This window comes from Balaenoptera musculus, chromosome 13 (assembly GCF_009873245.2).
Source record: "Balaenoptera musculus isolate JJ_BM4_2016_0621 chromosome 13, mBalMus1.pri.v3, whole genome shotgun sequence".
Classification (NCBI taxonomy): Eukaryota; Metazoa; Chordata; class Mammalia; order Artiodactyla; family Balaenopteridae; genus Balaenoptera; species Balaenoptera musculus.
The window spans coordinates 11,957,093-11,975,011 of record NC_045797.1 but is presented as its reverse complement, the minus strand read 5'-3'; the positions used below and the strand labels follow the sequence as shown (position 1 = coordinate 11,975,011).

At 38.5% G+C, this 17,919-nt stretch overlaps 1 non-coding gene across 1 annotated transcript; it reads left to right on the top strand.

Annotated features, from left to right (window-relative positions):
* Positions 1-5,249: 5,249 nt before the first annotated feature.
* Positions 5,250-5,322, top strand: TRNAR-UCU. Its single transcript has one exon. It is a non-coding gene; the product is annotated as a tRNA-Arg (tRNA).
* The last annotated feature ends 12,597 nt before the right edge of the window (positions 5,323-17,919 follow it).

Here is a 17,919-nt window from a genome sequence, read left to right as displayed (position 1 = left end):
TTGCTTCTAAGATTTGTTAAGTGGGATGAGAGTAGAGTTCAGTCTAAGGTGAAATAATTCCTTCTGAGGCAAGACCCTTCTGTGTACTCTATCCAATACCTTGTGAATCATGAAGTTTTCCATTCTGTCTGGTGAGAACAGGTGCTTTTCTTGGCCCCATACTAGCCCCAGGCACAAATACCTCTTATCCTTTCAGATGGTTCTTTCCCCAGCCCCTGGTAGTTTCCTCACATGGATGCACTCATCAGTACTCCCTGAAACCTCTGAAGACGCCCAAAGTTCTATTTCTGTGCAGCTTTCTCCTCTCCAGTACTCTGTTCTGCAAAATTCTTTGGTTTCCCTGGTCTTTCAGCTCTGTCTCCTCCTTTAAGGAAACTGCAAGGCTCCTCCCGGGCATCTTCTCCCCACACAGCTTTCTTGCTTCTTTGCATGTCTGGTAATCTTTGATTGGATGCCAGCCATTGTGAATTTTAACTTGATATGTGCTGGAAAGTTTCATATCTCTGCAAGTATTCTTGAACTCTGTTCTGTGATGCAGTTAATTTATCTATAAATAGTTTGAGCCTTTCAAGCCTTACTTTTAAGTCTTTTTTGGGGTAGGGTCAATGCAGTATTTCTTCTAGGATTTATTTTGCCTCACTACTGAAACAGTATTTTTCTGAGTGCCTTAGCTGGTATCTCATTACTTACATGATTTATCCATTCTGGATGATGGAAAGACAAACTGAATACAGCCCTGTGTGAGCTCTGGGGAATGTCTCCTCTCATTCTTGTCCTGACCTCAGGTAAGTTTCCTCAATCACATGTGTTAATTAGTACGTAGCTAAAGACTTGTGCCTCTCTGAGTTTTCTCTCTGTGCATCTCTCATCTTTTCATACTCTGCCTTACAAACTATAGACCCCTTGGGCTCCCTGAACTCCCAACTCTGTCTTCTCAGCCCTGGGAGACTGCTGGTTTCTTCCTGAATTCCCCCTCTGCACACCACAGCTTGGAAACTCTCCAGGAAATAAGCTGGCTTAGTCAAGGGCTCATCTTTTTGGTTTCTTCTCTGTTAAGAATCACTGTCCTATGCTGTCTGATGTCCCATATCTGAAGACCATTGTTTTGTATATTTTGTTCAGTTGTTTAGTACCTTCAGATGGGGGGTGTGTGTGTGTGTGTGTGTGTGTGTGTGTGTGTGTGTGTGTGTAGACCTAGTCTTTTTACTCTATCTTGGCCAGCAGAAGTACTCTCTCTTTTTGAACTACCTTCCCTCTGGCTCATGTTCAAGTCTCCTTTTTTGGGGTAACATTCCCTGGACCTTCCCCTTCCAGTCACAACTAAGTTTCTAAAAGTAATAATCTATTACTGCAGTTTTGTTTTATTACCATCCACCAAGGCTTCAAAAATCTGGCTTAGTTTTTCATCTTTTCCAACTTGTCAGATGAAATGGGATCTTCTTAGTATTCAATCTCTTAGAGTTCTTGACCCATCCAACTCCAGTTAGTACTCCCTTCTTGACACTCTCTCCTCCACTGGCCTCCCCTCTGCAGTTTTCCTCTTTGCTGTTTATGGCTTTTGACTCCCTTTGCTCCAGTCCACATGCATCTCTTACCTCTTCCATACTGTTGCCATTTTAACCACTCTAATTTGCAACTCTATTCATGTCTCTTTTTGGCTTCAAATCCTTCAGTGACCTTACCTGCATGTGAGACACAGTCCAAAATCCTTTGCAGGGCTTACCAGACTTGCCATGCATTATCTATGTTGTCTACTCTCCCCACCTCCCAGACAGACAGACAGACACACACACACACACACACACTTCCACTTAATTTCCATCTTGTGCTCTAGCCTTATGAGACTAGTAAGAGAAGTCACTTGTAGACCCCGAACAGAAATTTCTATTTCGTACTTTCACGTTTTTGCTCTCACTGTTTCCTCTTCATAAAATGTCCTGCTCCCTGCTCCAATCCACCTAGCAAACTTATATTTATCTTGCAGAACTCAGCTCAGCTGTATCCTTTTCTATGAGGCATTTCTTTAACGCTGACACACACTTAACAACTCTACTCAGAATTAACAAGCCCCTCCCCATGTGTTTCCTTTGCCTTCACCAATTTCTCCAAATTCTCAGCACAATCTGTGAGACACCATTTGATCTCGTTCCCACCTCCCTCTCCACCCTCAGCCTTCCCCACCCTGTTCTTATTATGATCCAACCACACTAGCCTCACTTAATTTCCTCAGGTACAGAAGCCCTGCCTCAGGGCCTTTGCACAAGCTGTTCCTACTCCCTGGAATGTATCTCTTCCCTGCCCACTTAGCCTTCAGATTTCAGCTTAAAAATCACCTTTTAAGGAAGTCTTTCTTAATACCTCATACTAGATAAGGCTTTCAGTGTATGCTGTCCTTTTCTTTTAAAGCTCTTGTCACAATTTGTAAATATATACTGATAAAATCGTATGATTTCCTCTCTAATCCCTACAGACAGTGAACACTGTGAACATGGGATCTGTATCTTTTTTTTTGTCTTATCATTTCAACCTTAAAACCTGGCATGAGCTTGAGGCATTCAATGTTTGCTGAAGATGTGTATGGGATGGATGCTGGTACTTGGTACTCCATCTGTGAGCATTGATTCAACATGGCCTCCAGATGGCGGTCAGACTCAGCCACCCTGCCTGCAAGGCGCTGAAACAAGTACAGGCCAGAGTTCCCTGAAAGAGAGGGAGGTCCCAGCTGTGTCCTTCGCCAAATGCCCTGTGGCTCAGCAGCCCTGAGAAGTGGTACTTGGCACAATGTAATTACATACTTAACACATGTCAGGCTCCTCCACCAACTGTAAACTCCAGGCCCATCTGTCCCTTTGCAGCTGAATCCCCAGGGCTAGTGCCAAGACAGACAAAGAGTAGGTGCTTAATATATGCTGAATGAATAAATAATTAAAGCATAGGCAGTTATTCACAACTGGCTAAAACATCTTCCTGTATAATCTTGTACATAGCACAGAAAACTGTGCCTAAGGACTCTCCATTTTTCTTGCATATATAGTGAACAAACAGAAATATAATTAATACTCAGTACAAAGCTCCAGATCTATAGAACCATGAGCCCTATTTTCTCTATTCCAAAACATTTCTTGGATATAAATTCTGGATTGGAAGCAGGGCCATGTGATGACTTCCATAGGCCCTAGGTACTCTCATTTCTAAAGGTCCCACTGTGGCACAGTAAAGTGTACACATATGCCACATTAAGTGTGTGTGTCTGTGTGTGTATTATATACATATATATGTGGTGTATATATATATATATATAATATTTTTATTTCTATATACAATTATTAAATATATTCTATTTAAAATATATTTATATTTCTATATTTAATTACTAAGTATAAACATTATGAAAATATTTAATAACTTTGCTTTCAAAATTATACATTTCACCTTTATAATTTTCTTATAACATTTTGAAACCATAATCCTTTTTCAGGTCTCAAACATTGCTGTAGATTTTTGAAAAGGCTGTGGGACCTGGGAGTGTGCACCTGTGGCCTCTGATTTGGAACCCCGGTCTGTCCTACACCATAGTGAGTATTCAACGAGCTCCTGCTGAGGAACAGACACTGTGTGAGGTCCTGGGGAAATGGAAGCAAATGGGAAGAGAGTTCACAGCGCACCTGAGAAGACAAATTTGCAGCTCATTAGAATGGAATGTGATTGATACTATGGGAGCACATAGAGAGACCGATTAGTTCTCTGCAGAACTAACTGGGTCTGGATCTGTGGATCTAGGGGTGTGACAGCCAGAGTCTGGAAAGCACTTGGAAAAGGAGCCTCCATTGCAAAGCCAAGGAGTTTGGACCCGTCATACAGATAAGGGAAGTCCCTGTGGGCTTTTAAGCCAACGAGTGGCGAGGTATTAGCTATGCTTTATGAGAACTGGTTGCCCTGTGGGGGACTTGCTCCTTTGGGGTGATTCAAGTGTGGGATCCAGCACCCCACCCCAACTTGAGCCAGGATGTCTCTGCTTTCATCCATTTTGTAGGCTGGATTTCACATACATTTTTCATTTGAGAAATGTAGGATAGAAATGAGCCTAGAATTGGCAGAGAAGGTGCTAAATAAATATTTGTTGAATGAGTATGAATGTTTGAGAATTGATTCAAGTGTTCTGATAGTTTAGACTATTATTCAGCAATTTCTCACCCCACTCCCCTTCCCACTGTGGACAGACTGTACTTCTGCAGATTAAGATGTTCGTTTTGGCCATGGAACTTGTCTTAGCAATGGAATGTTGTTGATATGATGTGTTAGTTGAAATATGCTTATATAGTTGGGTTCATCCTTCTGTGCTCTTGCCTTTTGTGATAAGAAGAATATGCCTTAACTAGACTTATTGTGGTGATCATTTTTCAATTCTTACAAAATATCAAATCATCATGTTGTACAACTGTAAGTAATTTAATGTTACATGCCAATTATACCTCAATAAATTAAAGAAGAAGGAGGAGGAGAAGGAGGAAGAAGAAGAGGAAGAGGAGGAGGGGGAAAAAGAATGAGAATATGCCTTAATTAGCTGCTGGCCAAGGAGAGTAAGATGTGGACCTGAACTGCCGCTTGACAAATGTATACACCTTGTAACCATGGTCACACTACAGAATATTTTCCATCATCCCCCAAAGTTCCCTTGTGTTCCTTTACAGTAAAATTTCACCCATCTCTGGGCCCAGGCAACCACTGATCTGTTTTCAGTAACTACAGATTTGTTTTGACTACTCTAAAACTTCACATAAAAGGAATCATATGGTAAGGACTGTTTTGTGTCTGAATTCTTTCATTCAGCACAACCATGTGGCTTTGTGTATCAGTAGTTTGTTACTTTTTATCACTGAATAGTATTTCAATTATGGATATAGCATAATATCTTCATCCATTTGCATGCTCACAGATATTTGGATTCTTTTCAGGTTTTGTTATTTTGAAAAAAAAATGAACGTACAAGATTTTGTGTGGACATGTATTTTTATTTCTCTTGAATAAATACCTAGGAGTGGAATTGCTGCATTGGATAGTAATTATACTCTTACTTTTATTGGAAACTATGAAATTATTTTCAAAAGTGGTTGTACCATTTTATATTCCCACCACTTGATATTGTCAGTCTTTATAAATTTAGTCATTCTCAAGGGTGTCTACGGTATGTCACTGTGGTTTTAATTTGCATTTCCTTGTTCACTAATAATATTGAGCACCAAGGGACTTCCCTGGTGGTCCAGTGGTTAGGACTCTGCACTTCTACTGCAGGGGGCATGGGTTCAATCCCTAGTCAGGGAAGTTCCAAGTGCCACATGTGGAATAAATAAATATTTATTTATTTAAATTAAAAAATAAAATAAAATAAAATAATAATAATATTGAGCACATTTTCTGGTACTTATCGGCCATTTGTATCGTTTTTTTCATTGCCCATATTTTTTGGTTGCTTTTTTTTAACCAGTGAGCTATAACAAAGTTTCTTATATATCTTGTATACAAATCCTTATTTCAAGTATTTTCTCCCAGTCTGGGGCATGCCTGTCTGTGTTCATAAAGATATCTCCTGAAGAGTAGAAATTTAAAATTTTTAGTGAAATCAAATTTACCATTTTTTCTTTTATAATTCATTCTTTTTGTTTTATATCTAAGAAACCTTTGCCTCTCCCAAGATTGCAAAGATTTTCTATTTTTTTCTATAAGTGTATATGTAATTTTAGCTTTTACAATTAGGTCTAAGATCCATTTCAAATTACTTTTTGTGTGTGGTGTCAGAAAAGGGTTAAGGTTTATTTATTTATTGCATATGAATATCCAGATGTTCCAGCATAATTTGCTGAAGTGACTGTCCTTTCTCCATTGAATTACTTTAGCTTCTTAGTGAAAATCAGTTGGCCGTATATATATGGGTCAACTTCTAGTGTCTCTCTTCTGTTACATTGGCCTATATGTCCATCCTTAAGGCAATCTGACTCTCTCATGATTATTGTGGATTTATAGTGGCTCTGACAATCTCTGCAGTTTAGTTGGAGTATTTAGACCATTTACATTTAACGAAATTATTAACAAGGTTTGTTTTCTTCCTTTTTCTCCTCTTTTCCGCCTTCTTTTGGATTACTCGAACATATTTTTATAATTCCATTTTATCTCCCCATTGTATTATAAGCTGTACTTCCCTGGTGTATTTTATACTAATTGCTCTGGGGTTTACAATATTCATTGTTAATTTATCACAGTCTACTTTTAAATGATATTATACCTCTTCATGTACTGTATAACTCTCTCTCTCAAAAGAAAAAAAAAAAAAATCTTCCATTTCCCTCTCCTTTCCCATGTGCCACTGTTGTAACATATATTTTATAAACACCACAATCCACAGTTATAATATTTTCTTTAAATAGTAATTTTTCTTTCGAAGTCTTTAAAAGTCAAAATTTTTAATATTCTCTTACATATCTAACATTTCTGATGCACCTCATTCTTCATTTATTTCTGCCCAAAGAACTTCCTTTAACGTTTCCTATTGTACAGGTCTGATGGCAACAGATTCTCTCAGCTTTTGTTTGTGTGAAACTCTCTTCACTTTTTCCTGATTTGTGAAAGGTATTTTCACTACTTACCTAATTCTACATTGATAGTTTCCTTTAGTACTTTAAAGATGTCTTTCCATTGTCTTATGGTTCACTTGGATTCTGACAAGAAATTTGCAGTTATTGTTAGGCTTATTTCTCTGTACATAATATGTCTTTTGTTTCTGTCTCTCGAGTTTCCCTTAATCACTGATTTTCAGGAATTTGATTATGTGCCTTGGAGTGTTTTTCTTTGTGTTTATCGTGCTTGAGGTTCATTGAGCTTCTTGCATCTGAACTTATAGCTTTCATCAAATTTTGAAAATTTTCGGCTATCTCTTCAAATATTTTTTTCTGCTACTCCTTCCCCCACCAATCCTCCTGGGAGTCCAATTACATGTATGACAGACTGCTTGGTATTGCCCACAGGTCACAGAAACTCTTGTTCTTTTGTTTTTTAGATTTATTTTTTCTTTGTGCTCCATTTTGGATACTTCCTATTGCTACATCTTCAAGTACACTAATACTTTCTTTTGCAGTGTCTTTCTCCTTTTAATTGCATGAAGTGAATTTTTTACTTCTGATGTTGTACTTTTCAGCTCTAGAAATCTCATTATTTTAAAAATAATCTTCCATTTCTCTCCTCAATATACTAATATTTTCCCTTAAATATGTAAACTTATTTATAATAGTTGTTTTTATATCCCTGTCTGCTAATTTCATCATGCTATACTTTCTGGATATGTTTCTACTGACTTACTGTCTCCTAGTAAAAGACAATACTTTCCTGCTTCTTGGCATGTCTACCAATTTTTGGTTGGACGCGGGACATTGTAGATCTTACGTTGTTGAATGTATGGATTTTACTGTCTCACTTTAAAGAGTGTTGAGCTCTGTTCTGGCAGGTAGTGCAGTCACTTGTGGCTTAGTTTTATCCTTCTGAGCCTTATTTTTAAGCTTTGTTATATCAGACAGAGAGTAGTCTCTACCTTAGAGACTTAGATAATTTAAACCTACTATTAAGCTTCAGCCTTTCTGGAGTCTCTACTGCATACTCAAGTGATCAGTGAGAACTTTCCCCTCTCACTGGAGGAAGCCTGAACAATTCCTAGCAGTGGTAGAGCTCCTAGAACAGTATACTCACAGCTCCCCAGCCACTCTTTATCCAACCTTGTGGAGTTTCACTCCACAAATTCACATTTTAGTGTTCAACAAAGACTCAAGGGGACCCCTACACGTATTTCTGGAATTCTGTTTCTGCTAGCTCTCTCCTCTCCAGAACTCTGCCACACAGCTGCCTCTGCCTCCTGCTTCCATCTTTGCCTCCATTTAGTGAGACTGCTGTGCACTGCCTGGGATCCTCCTCCCTACTCTGTGGTCCAGAATGTAATGACAGGCAAAGAGCTGGGGTGATTGCAGGGCTTCCTTAGTTGTTTTTCTTCTCTTAAATATCAATGTCTTTCATGGACTATGGTCCAATGTCTAATAGAGTAATTTCATATATTTTTGTCCAGTTTTCTAGTTGTTTAAAGGAGGAGGATAAATCCAGTCCCTGTTACAACATTATGACCAGAAGCAGAAGTCATGTTCAGTAGTTTTCACTGGAGAGATGTAGCACACATGTAGGTGAAGTTGCTGCCATACAGAGACTGAACAGAGAAGGGATGCCTGGAAAAGCAAATCCTTAGGGGAAGGAGGAGACAAATCAAGATTTGAAAGTGGGGAGGTAGGATGGACAATCCTTTCTCTAAAACAAAATGAAGTAAAAACTGGTAAAAACCTAGGTATGGCTGGAGATCAAAAAACAGAAGAGGGCAGGAGGAGGGGACTTAGAAGGAGTGGACCGGCAGGCCAGTCTTCCTCCTCCTCACAACCCTGCACACTGAAACTGGAACACGCAGGAACTTGTATGTTGAGGAGACAGAAAACATTCTTTCCCTTCTACATTTCTTAACATTATCATGGGACTTAGTAGCCTCCTGAGATAATTTACACTTAATTCACAGAAGAATATTAGGGTGCTTCTCTTAACTTCCTACATTTAACTCTGAACTGAGCTGGTACCTTGTCCTGCTTATCTGGACCTAATAGGCAACTGGCACCGATTCCAAAACTAAACTAAACACTGGGACATCTGGTATGTCAGCACAACACACACACACACACACACACACACACACACTTAAACAAAAAATGGACACAGAGATCCAGAAACATACATATTTATAATTTTGAATCTGGAACAAGAAATTTCATTCCTCAAATTAAATGCATTATTTTACTGAGGAGACAACCAAATCCCATAGACGGGGCCTTGATATAATACCAACTTAAGATTTCCAAACCAGTCTTAGAGCAGTTGTAAAAACGAATGCAAACCTTTGTGAGGCTGTCTCACTGCTTCCTAGGTCAACTATGTCCATTTTAGTTGTACTTAAACTTGTATTCAGTTCATTAAATGAACCCACAGTTTAGCCTTATTCATAGCCTTTATTTTTCTTCTGAGACTCATTTAAATTAATTTTCTATCTAACCTATCTTACAACTATGCTTGCTTAGCCTCACCCATGACACTCTCTTCCTTTCTATGTATACTGAAGCCCTCTTGAACAACACATTGCCAAATTTCAGGGTCTGCTGCCTTCCTGGAAATGGATGGCAGTAACTAAACTGCCAACACCGCCTCCTGGAACATGTAATGAGATATTGTCTCAGTAAACTCTTGGGCTCTGTGTAAGAATTGGACACCTGGTGAACTCTCTCTGAGCCAGTGTTCAATGGAAATAGTGGAGGAGGCCTCAGAGTAAACACTGAACTTCTGTTGCCCCGTCTGCTGCCGTGAGCTTAGGGGAACTACAAACTCCAGATGCTTGATGGAACATAAGCTGCTCTTCAGTAAGTGTCTCTTGGGTTGCAGATTTTAGCAACTCAGATATGGAAAGGTTTTTCGTTTGCTTATTTTGTCTATAACCTGTCTGGCCTTTCTCCTGGGCTCACACCCAATGATCAGCAGGAGAAAATTAGATGTCCAAGCTGGTTTAAAAGCTTAGTAGGATTCAGTCTCTCCCAAGATGGCATCTAGGGGTGTGTGTCTGGGGGGAGGTGGGGGGGTTTGGTAGTGAGCCCTGTAGCTTTGCTCATACATTTTTTGGCTTGGGGGTGGGGTAGTGAGCCCTGTAGCTTTGCTCATACATTTTTTGGCTTGGGGGTGGGGTAGTGAGCCCTGTAGCTTTGCTCATACATGTTTTGGCTTGGGGGTGGGGTAGTGAGCCCTGTAGCTTTGTGCTGACCCTGGAGTGGCCACTGGTTGAAATCCATTGCTCTGATCTCTATCCACAACACCTGCTGGCCTCTCATGCCGTATCTACACCTGGGTAAACTGTGGCCCTTTCTTCGGCTTGGGAAGTGCTCCCAGGGAGCATAAAACCACTGCCCTCACAGCCTTTGCTTCTCCTTGGCTCCTAATGGCTTAAGCTCTTAATGACCCCTTCCTTGGCTTCTGCTGTGTGGTCACCACATCTTATCACAGAGGGCACCCATGGACACACAGGTTTGAGAGTGCCCCAGGAGAATCAGGACATCCTGAGCAAATACTTCCATGTAACCTTGGCTGCCCCACATCAGTGATGGGACCTCTGCACTACAGTCTCCTCCCAGAATCTCAGACAGAAATCAAAGCTCTCGATACCCACAACCCCCAAGAAAACGATTCTGGACATCCATCTGATCAATCCCCTCTTCTCCTTTCCTCTTATGCTTTTTCTTAGAATTCTCCAGGCACAGAAAGAAAAAGGCTTCCTTCCTCCACCACATTTCTCTTTTGTTTGCCCCTTTTTTAAGCAAAACTCTGGTCATTGATATACTGAAGGGGTGATAAAGGAATTCAGACAATTATTTCAAACCAGGTTATGATATTGCTGCAAAATCCCATTTTTGAGTGTTAAAGCTGAATATTACCTTCATTCTCTTTGTATTCCTTGTAACAAGCCATAATGGTCTCTTCTCTTTCACTCCACTATCCCAGTTGGATGGCTGTCACAAGCCAATGAGGCAAGAGTTTGCAAACTCCAAAAGACAAAAGAGAAAGTCCGTTAATAATTTGAAAAATGACACATCTTTTAATGACTGTTTCTGATGCTACTTAGGGGGAAGAGGTAGATATCAGGGATGTAGAGAGGCTTGGCTCACTTTTGGGAAAAGAGCTTCTAAGGATAATTAAAGACACTTAGGGATCCTTGAGAGACCTGCCAGGTTACATGCCTGTAAGATCAATGGAAACATGTGCTCGTCTGTGGTTATGGCTAATAAATCCTATGTTGGAATTTTGCTTTGTTTTATAGGAACACTTTGGTCTTTTCACTTCCTTGGATGCCATCAATATGACAGTGGTGACCATATTTCACTGGTCTAATTCCAGCTTCAGCAGCTGATTGGAGATCTGAGAACAAGACCAATCTGCATTCTTTCTCACTCATTAGGTACTCCACATACAGTAGAAGAAAACTGCAAGTGTGTGAGTCTTTCCAAAGCTTTTCTAAGCTGAAATTAGTCTATTCAGTCAATAAATATTTATCGGCCATCAACAAAATGAAAAGGCAACCTGTAGAATGGGAAAAAACACTCGCAAACCATCCATCTGATAAGGGGTTAATATTTAAAATATATAAAGAACTCATGCAACTGAATAGCAAAAGAAAAAAAAAACAAACAATCTGATTAAAATATGGGCAGAGGATCTGAATAGACATTCTTCCAAAGAAGACATACAGATGGCCAACAGGTACATGATAAGGTGCTCAATATCGCTAATCATCAGAGAAGTGCAAATCTAACCCACGAGATAGCACCTCACCCCTGTCGGAATGGCTATTAACAAAAATACAAGAAATAACAAGTGTTAGTGGAAATGTGGAGAAAAAAGAATCATTGTGCACTACTGGTGGGAATGTAAATTGCTTCAACCACTACGGAAAACAGTATGGAGGTTCTTTAAAGAATTAAAAATAGAACTATCAATGGTCCAGCAATTCCACTTCTGGATATCTATCTGAAGGAAACAAACAAACAAAACTAACAGGAAAAGGTCTATGCGCCTTGATGTTCACTGCAGCGTTATTTGCAATAGCTGAGACATGGAAGCAACTTAAGTGTTCATCAATGGATGAATGGATAAAGAAAATGTGGTCCATATGCATAATGTGAAATATTATTCAGCCATAAAAAAAGAAGGAAATCCTGCTATTTGTGACAACATGGATGGACTTTGAGGGCATTATGCTAAGTGAGGTAAGACAGACAGAGAAAGACAAATACTGAATGCTCTCACTTATATGTGGAATTAAAAAAACAAAAACAAAAAGCCAACTCAGAGATACAGAGAACATATTAGTGGTTACCAGAGGCAGGCCGGGGCAGGGAGGGGTGGGGTGCAAAGCTGGTGAAGGGGGTCAAAAGGGACAAACTTCCAGTTATAAAATAAATAAGTCCTGGGATGTAACATACAGCATGGTGACTATAGTTAATAACACTGTATTGTATATCTGAAAGTTGTTGAGAGTAGATAAAAAATTTGTAACTGCGGGGTGATGGATGTTAACTAGACCTATTGTGGTGATGATTTTACAATATATACATAAATTGAATCATTATGTTATATACCTGAAACTAATAGAATGTTCTATGTCAATTATATCTCAATAAAAATATTTGTTGGCTATTTTATTGATGGTGTATCCAAGAATATATTGTAGTAAAAAAAAAGTCACCAGCATGTTCGTCACATGGTGAATATTTAATTAATCCCCAAGCACACTGCCCATCACTAAACTAGCATGTATTGAGGTTTTACTGTAATTATCATAAACACTTTTGGGCTCTAAAATGCTGGGCAGACAAATGTGCCATTGTGGAGGAGGAAGTCAAAGGGGCAGAGCCACCACCAGTGTGAGGATGTTAGAGACGGGCATGGTTTGCTTTGAAAGAATTATGTAACATTATGTCCACCATACTTTGTTTTGTTCCTTATAATTTTCCAAAATATATCCTTGTGCACTTGATCCTTTGATATTAGCCGCAAAGCACTGTGCCTTCACTCACTTTGTAGTAAGTCTGATTTAAAAAGCAGTCTATCTTACCTATCTCTGCACTCAAAACATAATAGCAAATGCTAAGTGCTCAAACAATCTTTCTTAAATAAGTGATGAGTCCCCATTTTGTCCATGAGGAAAGTGATACTCACTGAAGTCCTAACTTGCCCCACGTTGCACTGCTCAGGAGAGACTGCACCAGGACCAGATCATGCTAGCTCTCAAGGAAGAAGTTTCTGATAATCTGAGTTGCTCTGTAATTAAACCCAGTAATCTACTAGGTTCCCTTATTTGAGACAGGGTGCCCTTGGCCATTGAACATACTAGAACAGAAGTCAGAAAACACTTTTTAATGATACTTCCTGACCTTTGAGGGAAGCATGACTAGCCACTTCTTTGTTGCTCCTGATCTTGGAGGGAAGAATGACCAGTTGCTCTCTGAGACCCTTTCCTGCAATGAGATCTTATTTTGACCCTGAAGAGCTCTTGTTCTACTACTCTAAGCATTACATTTGCTCACAACCTCTCAGATTCAGATCTTTTAACAGAAAATTAATTTAAGCTAATGTAAGAGATACTCCCTTACGCAGGATAGGGCCTTAAATGCTGTTAATCTCTATGGTTAAGTGAAGCACACCCTCTGTGCACTAAGGATAACCTGAAGGACAGTTTACTGCTGTCCCCTTCTTTCAGGAAGACCTGGAGGTGTTCCATTTACAAACTCTCATACGAGTACGCGGCTCCCCAATGCTCTATCTTTAACTACTGAAGATTTATTAAAGCAAAGCAACGCACTGCCAGACAGATATTATTAGAAACATTTTTATTTAAAGTCAGACAATAGAAAGATGTCACAGAAGAAAACTACAGAAACTTGCAACAACAGAATGCAACTTGGAAAAGTTTTTAGTAAATGAGAAGGGGGAAAAAAAGATATTCCTGATGTTACCAAGGGATTTGTTAGTCCTCATGTAGAATAATTTATCAATTCAGCAAAGTATACCCTTTGCTGGTGTCTTTCGAACAGACAGTAGATTAATAATTTAGTTAATCTACTAAATTGGTATCTATTAAAACCCTCCAAAGTGAAACAGTCAAGGCAGCATTTCCCCACCATTTGAGATACAATGTGGGGAATTGAAATAATAACAGTAGGAAGTTAAAAAAAAAAACACTACTTCATACTGCATAGGTTTAATCTGGATTTCAGCCTACCCTACAGATGGTGCTTGTAAATCTGATAGAAAGTGGGCAACCAGGAATCTGGACACAACACCACCTCCTACCAAACACACAAACACACGACATCCTAGGACACAAGTGCCATCAATGCCCTTACCATGTGCAAGCATAGCAGCCCTAGACTAAAAACAAAATGACCTGGGCCCTAGACTAAAAACAAAATGGCCTAGAACCCTGGATTTATACTGAGCCCTTTCTGAATCCTTGGTGGAAGAGCACTGGGTTTACAGTAAGAAACATAAAATGTTTAAAAACTTTGGCAAGTAAGTATAGAAATGACTATTTCTTGATTGTCACTTTTAAAGGAAATTTCATTCTACTTCAGGAAAAGATATTCTCCTATCTTATTTGACTTCTCTCTCAAACATTTGGAGGGCAAATTCCTATAAAATAGAGGTGGATTAAAACCTCTTATCTGTAATACTAGTTAATTATTTTTCACCTTCTCTATTTAAAAAGCACATAAAATGTATAGTCTATCACTGACAACAAACCCCAAGATCTTGCTTGTAATGGAAGTTTGGGAACAACATGACTAATTTTCAAAAACTGGGTCTGTATGTATTTAATTCCTTTACAATAACCTATATATCACATCACTGACAAAATAATATTATCTAACACAAATTTCGCCATTCTTCTCAACCTTAATGCCCTCACAGAGGTATTAAAATCAGTAGAGTAATGAGCCAAGGAGCATGGAGCCTGATAATTCACAGAGTTGATTTTTTTCTAAAATGCTATAACAAGCTATACATTAACTTTTTTCTCATAAATTCTAAGTTTAAAAAAACAAGAGATTCAATGATAAACCAAGCTACAAGCTATTATTCCAAGAACTCATAGTTGTTTGAAAAAACAGATTTCCTTTATGCTCACAACTGTAGCACATGAATGTTCTATTCTAAAGGGTAATGAAGGGTGTTTAAGGACAAGACACAAGACCCAGATTTAGAGTCCAATTCATGACTTGAAAGGGTAAGTTAATGTTAATGGTCTTAGGAAAAAATGCTATTTGAAAGTCACTGGGTTAGGCATATCTTCATAATTTTGGTTGAATTTTGAGGAGAATAGGAAGGGGGAAATTAGAGAAATATATTTTAAAAGATAAGATTCTAGCATGTAGTTCTTTCAGATTACAGAAAGAATCCTTCAGAGATCTATGGGGATAAATTATTGATCTATTCAAACTTCCACAATGAAGTAGTAAAATTATCTTGTAAGTCTAGGAGGACTCTTAGAATTACAAACTATTGTAGAAACATATAACTCCTAAGTAAAGCTGCCATAACCCTACTTTCACATTGTTTGGGTGGGAGGTGGGGAGGGGAGACAAAAAAAGAGAAGGCTGGTGCCCTGTGTCTACTGAAGGAGATATAATTTATGATTGTACTCTTTCTAATACGATCATGGAATGGTTCTGTCGCACCTACTCTAACAGATGACAGCACCTGTAAAATCTAAACTTGGATGGACGTTGGGAACAAAGCACCCACTGTGTGTGTAGAAGTAGGCTTGCTGCAGTGGGAAAACAGAAAAGCAAGGAGACACATAAGGGTTCTGCCTCCAAAAGCATAAAATACAGTTTAAAATATGCTTTTTATTTCTTATTTTAAAATGAGAAATTCTAAATGTTATGTTGACATTAACTTAAAGTCCTTTCTCAGGTATGTATCCTTTCCAAGAAAGGCAGGTTACTTTGGATTTTGTTACAACTGGCAGATACTGCTAATAAATAACATACTCGAAAACATAATGCCAGCAATAACAGCGATTGGTAGCTACTGGCGCTGGTTCTGCAAATCACATAAGCTACTTCGGGAAAAGACATTACATAAACACTAAGTCCTAACACATAAGTGAGAAAAACAGCTTTAAACACTCAGACCCTGTTTGGTTACATTTTGTCAAAGCTTAAATTTCCTAAACTCAGCCTTATTTAAACTAATTAAATTTACTAATGACCACTAAATTTTGAACATAACATTATCAAGCGCTGCCAAACCATTTCTGAAAAGATAATTACAACTCTTCATTCTAGAAATTCACAGAAAGCCCAATATTGAAGGTTGCAGGCACCCTATCAGTGGACTGCTTGACTGCAGACCACCTCGCTGAGGTACAGCCTTTAGCACAGACAACCCCTCTGAGGTGTAGCCCTCAGCCCAGAAGGGTGAACTCAGGGAGAACATCTCCACCGTTAAGACTCTGTCCTGTGCAAATGGAAATACATTGACAAGCCCTCACATCTAGATCCCTAGGAACTTCCGAACGTCAAGATGCCATTAACCAAAGGAAAATGTACCTTTATCAATATCAAGCAAATGGTCACTAAGAAAGACGTCAAGGTCACATGCTTGCAGAAATATATATTAAGAGGTGGGAGTAAATATCCCTAGTGTTTCTAAAAGCCAACAGCCCTTATACTGACTGAGTTGGCCACTTTGCCCACAACACACATGCTATGATTCAAGCAAATACGTCATACGACACTGACTATCAGAGGATTTTCACCCTCCATCAATATCCAACTTGTATAAAATGGGCAGAGCGGTCGGATCTTGAATAGACACTACAAGTCCATAGAGTTCTAAAATAGGAAAGTCCTGTGTTTTACTGATACACAAAATGTTTAAGGAAATTGCCAACTTGATGGGTAAATATTCTCTGGAACAACTTCTCAGGCAATTCTACTGTGTCTTGAATGTGTATCATCTGAAACTTCATAGAACTGGTGAACCACACAAACCATATCATGTTATTCTGAAATCTGTACAACTTAATGCAAACCCAGTGGGAACGTAATGATTATGTTTGTGAAAGTCATAAAGCAATTTTATATTTACAAATACTTAAAAATGATAATTACTTCGCTCCTTACATCAAATCTGTGAACAGTCAAAATTATACCCATTTCACAGAAAATGAACTAGACATTAAGATAAAACACCTATAAATCAATTCAGAACAAGAATATGAATTCATTGTCATAAACCTCTAGCCCTCGTAAGTTCTCCTTTCCTCCCTCTCTCTCTTCTAATTAATTTAGCAAGTAGCTTATACGAACACTCATACAGGATTTTTTTTTACTAATCTACTATTCTTCTACTCTTAAAGTAAGTACGACTAGCAAGGAAAACTACTAAACTCCTACGGCAAGTTAAAAGACAAACAAACCTAAGCAAACATCATTTCATAATTAGGCTACTTTGGTTGCAACCTAATTCTGGGGTTCAGTGCATATGGCTGGGTAACACAGAGGGTCTGTACAGCAACAGACCTAACTGCTGAGGCAGAGTTTGAAATCACTCCAACATTTGGTTCATTTTCAAGATTCAGAATGAGGTCCTAACTAGGAAAGCTCCAGAGATAGGAGTTGGGAGCAAACTAAACAAGACATGGGAAAGTAGCTGCTCAATCTAAATTATGATTATCTGGGTATCCCAATTCAACACCCTGATATATCCCACTCTATTCAACATCAAAGGGAACAGGTATAAAACTCTCACACACCAGTATGAATAGTTAAGTTACATCTCAACCAATGAGTCTAGCAGACTCTTTAAAGACACAGTTATTTCTGTTATCTGTAAATGTTTGGCTTCTAAGAATAGGGACATAATGTACTTTTCAGTGTAATAGTGTAAATCAAATTAGATGGATTCTAAAAACACCAATTCACCTTACGAGGACCTTATTAATTAGAGAGAACGGCTACTTATTAAATTTTGGTAAGAAAATGGGAAAAAAAGAATATTAAGATAATCCAGGTTGATAGGATATAATAGAATATTCCCTAAAGTTATGTCAATTAAAAAGCATTACAAATAAAAATCATTATTTTAATCATAAATAAAACATTTTCATAAAAAATATATTGTTAAATTTGAAGGTAAGTTTAAACTTTCTTGTAAAATAGCCTCTAGGCCACTAGCCGATGTAATAGGGGCTCAAGAATACTAAGTAAATGAACTTACTTAGTAAGTAAGTATTAATGGTTT